The sequence below is a fragment of the Bos taurus genome, chromosome 5 (genome assembly GCF_002263795.3).
Source record: "Bos taurus isolate L1 Dominette 01449 registration number 42190680 breed Hereford chromosome 5, ARS-UCD2.0, whole genome shotgun sequence".
Classification (NCBI taxonomy): domain Eukaryota; kingdom Metazoa; phylum Chordata; class Mammalia; order Artiodactyla; family Bovidae; genus Bos; species Bos taurus.
Window position 1 is genome coordinate 25,370,267 of NC_037332.1, and position 8,277 is coordinate 25,378,543.

At 49.4% G+C, this 8,277-nt stretch overlaps 1 pseudogene; it reads right to left on the bottom strand.

Moving 5' to 3' along the window:
* Window positions 1-239: 239 nt before the first annotated feature.
* LOC789659 (small ribosomal subunit protein uS5-like) lies at window positions 240-3,222 on the bottom strand (annotated as a pseudogene).
* Window positions 3,223-8,277: the final 5,055 nt, after the last annotated feature.

Here is an 8,277-nt window from a genome sequence, read left to right on the forward strand (position 1 = left end):
GCTTTGGCACTTAGTCGTCATAACAACGGTGGTGTTTTATAGATATCACAGTCGCCTGGTTTCTTCTTGCACTGTTAGGACTGATACTTAAGGGAGTGTAGGAGGGGCTTCCCTGGTGGCTCAGCAGTAAAGATGCCTCCTGCAGTGCAGGCAGATGCAGGAAACAGGGGTTCGAACCCTGGGGCAAGAGTTGGGAGACAGAGACAGACAGGTGGAGTGGTGCAGGTCTTCACAGCAACTTAATTTTTAATGAGCTCCATTTGCTGCATTTTTCTCATATAAAACCATGTGATAGCTATAGCTGGAGCCTGGGTCCTCTGCAGGGAAACCCTGGGGGTTCTTGGTAAGATGGTCAGTGAGTTCCTGATATGCAGACTCGATGAACACCATATCTTTCAAGAGATCAGGGGTGAGATAACTGTCCGTCTTAGAAATGGCATCAAAAGTGGCCTTGGAGAAGTTGCCCAGGGTAACAGGGCATTCCCTGGCAGAGGTGCAGCAGTGGTCAGTTCTGGCCATCACCAAGGATCTTCTTGGGCACAGGGGGCTGAGATGATGCCAGTGCCCCTGAGGGCACCAGCACAGAGCCATAGTGGCCAGTCACCTGGCCAATGTGGGACTTGCAGATCTTATTCCCCCAGTAGCCTCACAGCACAGGGATGATGGAGAGCTTGCAAGAATGATGGCCCCACGAATGGCAGTGGCTACCGTCTTGGAGCACTTGACACCCAAACCAACGTGACCACTGCAATCCCCAATGGAAACAAATGCCTTGAACCTGGTCTCCCGGACAGCAAAAGAATCTGCTTTTGCACAGGCATAATCTTCAAATCTCATCCTTGAGGGATGTTCCCAGGAAAAAGTCAATGATCTCAGATTTCTTGATGGGCAGAAAGAAGAGATATATCTCCTCCAGGGACTTGATCTTCACATCCCTGACCAGGCAGCCCAGTTTGGCGATGGGGAACCACTCATCCTCGGTCTTGCCTAGGCAAGACCACAGCCTCAGGCTCCACAGCCTCGACCCCGGCCCAATCCCTGTCTCAGATACCGCAGCCAAAGGCTCCACCGAAGCCACTGAGGCCTCCCATTCTAGGGCCCTAGGGGCCTCTGGGCCCTGCCTCAGCACCAGCATCAGCCACCATTTGGTGTTTTTACAGAGAAGAAACCTTCATGCCAACTTTGAGGGAGTCTCCCATTCCCTGAGGGCTTCCAAGTTGGCTCAGTGATAGAGAATCCCCCTGCCAAGCAGGAGACGCAGGTTCGATCCCTGGGACAGAAAGATCCCCTAGAGAAGGAAATGGCTACCTATTCCAGTATTCTTGCCTGGAGAATCCCATGGACAGAGAAGCCTGGTGGGCTATAGTCCATGGGGTTGCAGAGTTGAGCATGACTTAGTGACTGAGCACGGACACCCATTCCCTGGAGTCACAGAGAAAATTGATCTGAGGACCGCAGGAAGGGTCTGATTGGAAAGCTTTCAAAGTTGCAACACTAACTGAGAGTTCCACCCTCTAGTCTCTTACACAGAAGTCAGAAGTAGGATCTTGCTGTGAGGGTATTGAGTAGACATAGTTAAGACCAAGAATTTTGAGCCTTCAGATTCTCCTGAATCTTCTTGCCAAGTAAGAGCAGCTTACTGTTCATCAGTCTGGTCTTAACTCATGGTTTTTTGAGGATTTTTTTCCTCTTGAAGAGCTCTTTGACTTCTTGCAAACTCAGTAATGAAGTTAAAAAAAAAAAAGCTGATTTATGTAGGTTCTCAGAGAAGGCAATGGCAACCTACTCCAGTACTCTTGCCTGGAAAATCCTATGGACGGAGGAGCCTGGTTCATGAGGTCGCTAAGAGTCAGACACGACTGAGCAACTTCACTTTCACTTTTCACTTTCACGCATTGGAGAAGGAAATGGCAACCCACTCCAATGTTCTTGCCTGGAGAATCCCAGGGACAGGGGAGCCTGGTGGGCTGCCGTCTATGGGGTCGCACAGAGTCGGACACGACTGAAGTGACTTAGCAGCAGCAGTAGCAGCATGCAGGTTCTGTGTTTTTTGTAGTGGAAGGAACTTTCAGAATGTCTGCTCCATAGTCCTGTCCCTCATTCGCCTCTAAGCTCACACTGCTACTGCTAAGTCACTTCAGTCGTGTCCGACTCTGTGTGATCCCATAGACGGCAGCCCACCAGGCTCCCCCGTCCCTGGGATTCTCCAGGCAAGAACACTGGAGTGGGTTGCCATTTCCTTCTCCAAAGCTCACACTAGGCCCCTACAAATACTCTGGAAAGGCTCTTGTCAAGATTGTAAGTTGCCTTTTGATTGATTAAACCTCATTTTGTCTTCCTTGACCCATCAAAGCATATGACACAGCTCATCATCACAGCCTCCTTGAGACACTGTTTCTCCAAGGCTTCCAGGCCACCTCACTCTTGGTTCTCCTGCCTCCTCACTGGACAAGTTTGCCCTGTCTCCTTTGTCGATTCCTCCCATCTTTCTGATCTCATCCTCTTCTCTCTCTCTCTCTCTCTACGCATGTTTAAGATGATCTCATTCAATCTCTTAGCCTTAAATATTAGCCAGCCCAGAAATAGTCTCTGAACTCCAGCCTTATGTATCAAGCTGCCTGCCTGAAAGCTCCACCAGAATGTCTAATGAGCCTCTCAAACTTAAAGTGGCCAGGACAGCACTCATGATTTCCAAAGCCTTCCTCACCAACTGGGTTCCGTCAGAGGTCTTCCTGAATTCAGTCCATAGAAATTCCCATTCTTATAGCTGCTCAAAACTGGCATCATCCTGGACTGCTCTCTTGTGTGAGTGACAGCTAATAATTTTCTGGCAAATTCTGTCAGATTTACCAAGAAAACACTATAGAATCTGACCAGCACCAACCATTTCCTCCAGTACCACCAGTACAAGCCAACATCCTCTCTCCCCTGGATTATTGCAACATCTTTTAATTGTGTGGTGGAGGAGACTAATGACCACCCAATGTCATCTTCCCCTTCTTCCTTGGTGACAAAAACCTGGACAATACATGCAACAGGGAAACCGTTTCCCAGCTGCCCTAGAAGCTAGGTGTGGCCACGTGGCTCAGTTCTGCCCTCATAATCAGAGGTGCTGCACAGACTGCTGGGAAGACTTACGGAAGGAGAACGAGCTAGCCCTTCCTCGTCCTCACTCCTCCTGCTGCCTTTAGAGTGCTCCACGGCTGCAGCTTCAGCGTTCATCATAAAACATGAAGTGTCCATGGAGGGTGGAAGCCAGGCACTCAAGACAGTGAAGCAAAAATATAGAAGAAGCTTGAGTCCTTAATCACTTTGTGCTACCCTACTAGCCATAAACTGTGTGCCTCTGGATTTTTTTAATATAAAAAATTGGGTTTTCTGTAACACAAAGCAATCATTGTTGATGAATGGAGCTCTCTGCTTCTACAGCCTATTCTCCACTCAGCAGCCAAAATGATCCTTTTCAGGTATAAGTCAGATCATGTAGAAAATAAACTTATGGTTACCAAATTGAAGAGTGGAGAGGTGGGGGAGCAGGAGGAGCTGTGAATTAGGAGTATGTGATTAACATATTCACGCTACTCTGTACAAAATAGGTAAACCACAAGGACCTCCTGTATACCACAGGAAACTATACTCAGTATCTAATAATAACCTATAATGAAAAAGAATCTGAAAAAGAATCTAATATGTATGTATTAATAGGTATAACTGAATCACTTTGGTGTACATGTGAAACTAACACAACATTGTAAATTAACTATACATCAATATTTTTTAAAAAATAAGTCAGATCATATCACTTCTGCACTCAAAATCCTCCTATGGCTTTCATTGTCACTCAGAGTAAAAGCAGAAGTCCTCACAGTGGTCAGTAAGGCCCTAAATGACATGCCTCCCCACTACTTCTCTGTATGCATCTCCCACTTCTACCCCTCCCGCTCACTCGACTTCTGCCACCTGATTTCTTGCTGTTCCCCAACGTGCCAGGATGCTCTAGCCTCAGGGCCTCTGCCCACCCTCTTCGGCCACCTTCACTCCCTCACTTGCTCAGCTCAGATGCCTCTTATCCAAGAGGTCTTCCGTGACTGCCCTGCCCACAGCGTGGCGGTCTCGCTGGCAGCCTGCATCGCATTATTACTGCCTCTCGGTATACTGCGTGTACGTGTTTGTATTCTGTGCCTCCCTCCCCCTCCACAAGGATACAAATGCCACAACCACAAGCACTGTGTCTGTTTGACTGCTTCTCTATCCCTTTCAGGGCTCAACCTGGAAAATAAAAACATATCTGATGATTTTAAAGAGGGGATTTAAAGCAGAGAACTTACACAGATGAGTAAGAGCCTGAGAAACTACCCATAGAACAATGAAAGGGAGAGAAGAGAGTGAAGATTCAGGGGAGGGAGGGTGAGTGTCAGTGAGTTTCGCCCCTGCGACTGCACGGACTGCAGCCGTGGCTCCCCGGGAGGAGGGAGGCAGGGTGGGGAACTGCATAGAAAGCCCTCGGGGGAGCCAGCCAGCCTCAGGCATCCGAGCACAGGGTCAATGGAGTTGCTTAGGTCCTGAACCTGGAGGAGGCCTGCTGCATATGCCACATTCAGAGGCTCATTTCATATCACACAGAGGGCGCCGGTGTGCCCAGACCCCATTCTCTCTCACAGGTTCAGGGCTTCATTTCTTATTGTTCAGCCATCCCTTACTAACCCTCCTGGGGCTCCATTCCAACCTCCAACCTAAGCCAGCAAAAATGGGTTCATGGCCTCACTCTCTCAGCCTGTCCAGCTCCTGGCATCAGAGCAGGCAGGAAACCTCAAACCATTTGCTCCTGGGAATAGAGGCTGGGTCACGCCCCTCCGAAAAATAAGCCACCCCATCCAAACTTCAACTTCTCTTCCAGCCAGGTAAAGCTGATTGCCTTTGGAAGGTTACCTGCTAACACGCAGCTCTATTCTAATGCCCAGGGGCCTTGGGAAGCCTTTCCAAGCTGCAGCCACCAGGGTCAACCATGGTCTTCACTCCATGAACCCAAAGGTGAAGAGGACGGAGTTTCTCAGGACAGACGTGTTTGTGTGTGGTAATGAATTTATTTCACAATGTCTTAAATGATGAAATTTATATTCTCAGAGGGGGAAAATATGTGTATTATCTGGTTCAAGTTCAAATTAATGAACCACTTCAATCATCAGTATCATAAACAATAAATCATAGTCAGAGACATGCAAGGAGACTCCCTTTAAACTGGAATATTAGTGCTACTAAAAATTCGGTATGCAGAGAACAGCCTCCGATAAGTCTGTCTGGGAAAGTATGGGACTTTTGATACCGGCATTCACCAAGCGATGGCAATCCTAATGAAACACTACCCTGATTAGGGGATATTGTATCATGTGACTCAGAGAAAGTTCCTTTGCACACTTGTTCCTCACCTGTTCTAAGGGCAGACCTTTTATTCTTTCTCTCTGAGTCTCTCACTCTGGAACTCTAAACTGTCTCCCTCTCCAACCTCTCCCTCTCCCTACTGGTCTCTCCCTTCCTATCTTGCTTTGCAGGTGTCTCTGTCTCTTTGTATCTCTGCCCATCCACCTACCAAGCCCTGCTCTTCCCTCTGCCCTGACTCATTCAAATGTCCCTTGCCATGAGCAGATACTACCAGTTCCAAAATCCTCACCCCCAAACCTGAGAGTCTGACGCCAGGGCCTCAGCCGTGAAACAGGAAAACCATCCTCAGTAACCTTGACAGGGTCAGACCATGTGGCCAAAGGCCCCTCCTTCAGTTTTCCTTCTCCTTCTTCTTTCCCCTGACCCTAAATCCATTGATCCAGCTCCTGCTGCTTCAGGGCATTGACTCTGCGCTTTGTCAAGTGTTCCCCAGGGTTCCTGCCAGCACCAGTTTGGCATTTACTTTGGCGTTGATGTTGCCCCACTGCACTCTCCCAAAGTCACAGTGAAGGAAGGCTGGGGAGGTGGGGCGGGGCGGGGGCAGCAGAGAGACAGAACCTTGGGCAAGAGGCTTTTCCCGCGTCACCTGGGGGCCCCATCTCCCCTTAATAGACAACCCAGAGGACTCCAAGCCCTAAGCTTAGAACGCCTCTCAGGAGAATGGGGGAGAGGGCATCAGAGAGCTGGGAATCCACGCAAGTGGACCTCCTGGCCCTCTCTGCAGGCTTCCCTGAGCTGCTTACACTCTTCCTTCAGGTCTCATCCTCTGTCCTGCTCCTTGAGGCACTCCTTTCCCAAGACTAGCCCTGGGACGTTACAATTCAATTAAATTGAATCAAATGTACAATGTGTGCACAAGTTCACAAACAAAACAGATACACAATACACACGTGCCACACACAAAGATACCATACCACACACTCACAGTGCACACACAGACACAATACACACAAACGTGTAAGATGCACACACGTTCTCAGACACAATGCACACATGTGCACACCAGCCTCCTTGCACTAACCCCACAGGCTGCAGCACCTCTCTTGCTCTGTCCTCCCTCTTCCTGTCCGGTTGACACTGCAGTGTTTATCTAACGCACGCACTCTGCCCCACACCCACTGTCCTTGGACCATCACAGACCTCATCGCTCCCTTCTGGCCTTCCCTCTTACATTACAGGCTAGAGTGTTCATTCCATTGAACTTTAATCAAGATGAGAGGGTGAGAACGCGGTCATACCTTTCTTGTAGACTCAAGAGCTCAGCATCTCCTCAAGGCCACTCAGCAAATAAGGGCAGAATGGGAATTCAAGCCCAGCCAGTCTACCCTAGAACCTGTGCTTTGCTACCTCATACACAGGGTCCTGATCATCCGGTGGTAAACTCCAAGCCACAGCTCATAGGCCATCCCGTCTACCTTCCTGCCTCCCTAATGTCTGAGCTCCAGCTGCCCTGAAAGGACAGGCAGAAATCCGCCCCACCTGGAGAACTCTCTTACACCCCTCCATCCAGGAGCTCTCCAACGTCACAGTCTCTTCCCCTTTGACTGCCAGGAGAACCCCCTCCTCTCCAGATAGGGTCAGCTCGGCAGCACTGGTGCCTGGGAAGCACCGGCCAGAAAACAGGGGACTCACGGGGAGCCTGGGAGAGAGGGTGGCAGGGAGGCTCTGAGGCTCAACGTCAGAACCTTGCTGTGAACACGCATTGTCTACACTGCCTAGGGGTCTCCTCACCCTGCAATGGGACCCTCCCAATTCTCCCCAGCCCTTCACTCGAGCACACACGTGCACACACACACATATGTATACTGGCACACTACCCCTAATACCCCAGAGAGTAAGAAAACTTCACAACAAAAACAACTACAGCCTCGATTCCTGGATCGGGGTGATCCCCTGGAGTAGGAAGTGGCAACCTGCTCCAGCATTCTCACCTGGAAAATTCCAGGGACAGAGGAGCCAGGAGGGCTACAGTTACGGGGTTGCCAAGAGTCAGACACCGCTGAGAGACTGAGCACCCATTTTCTAGAAGAGTAACAGCTTTCTTCTAGGAGTAGACGGATTGTTGTTTGTGCTGTTTTGTTTTGTTGCTTAAAAATACATTCTGAGAATCTCTGACAGGCCTTCTATCAGAAAGTGGAGTTTCCCCTGGGCAATAAGACAGAAAGAACTAAACTTGCCCCTGTGCAGAATGGTGCCTGATGTGTGGTAGCTCTCAACAAACACTTGTTTCCTGAATGATTGAGGAGAAAATGTGAAAATAATTACGGAGCAGGGGGCTGAAAGCCGAGAGCCCAGGGTAGTGGGGGGCCAGGAAGAGAAGTGTTGTGGGGGGAAGAGAGGCTAGAGGAGGAGGTTGGTGGGAAATTGTGTCCCCCATAGCCCAAGAGCTACACTGTGGGTGATTCATCCTCATAAAATTGTTCGTCATCCTGTGGTGTCAACACAAACCCTCAGCAAGAGCCTGTCTCACACAATAGCTTCATGCTGGGGATGCTGGAGTCGGGGGTGGAACTCAGAGAAAGGGGTCTAATACTTGCGTTTGGGGAGACTGAAAGCCAGCGGAATAGCTACGGAGAACAAGATGCCAATGAGACCAGCATCTGCAGGAAAAGGAAATCATAGGGAGACTGATTGTGAGACCTGGGGCTCCAGTGGTATTTAGGGGTGGGAGCTCGACTTCCATATGTTATTTTTCATGTCATAGAAGGAGATTAAATTAAAGAAGTTTGGAGAACGAGGGACTCCCAGCCTTGACATGTGCATGCGTGCTAAATTGCTTCAGTCGTGTCTGACTCTTTGTGACCTCATGGACTGTAGCCCACCAGGCTCCTCTGTCCA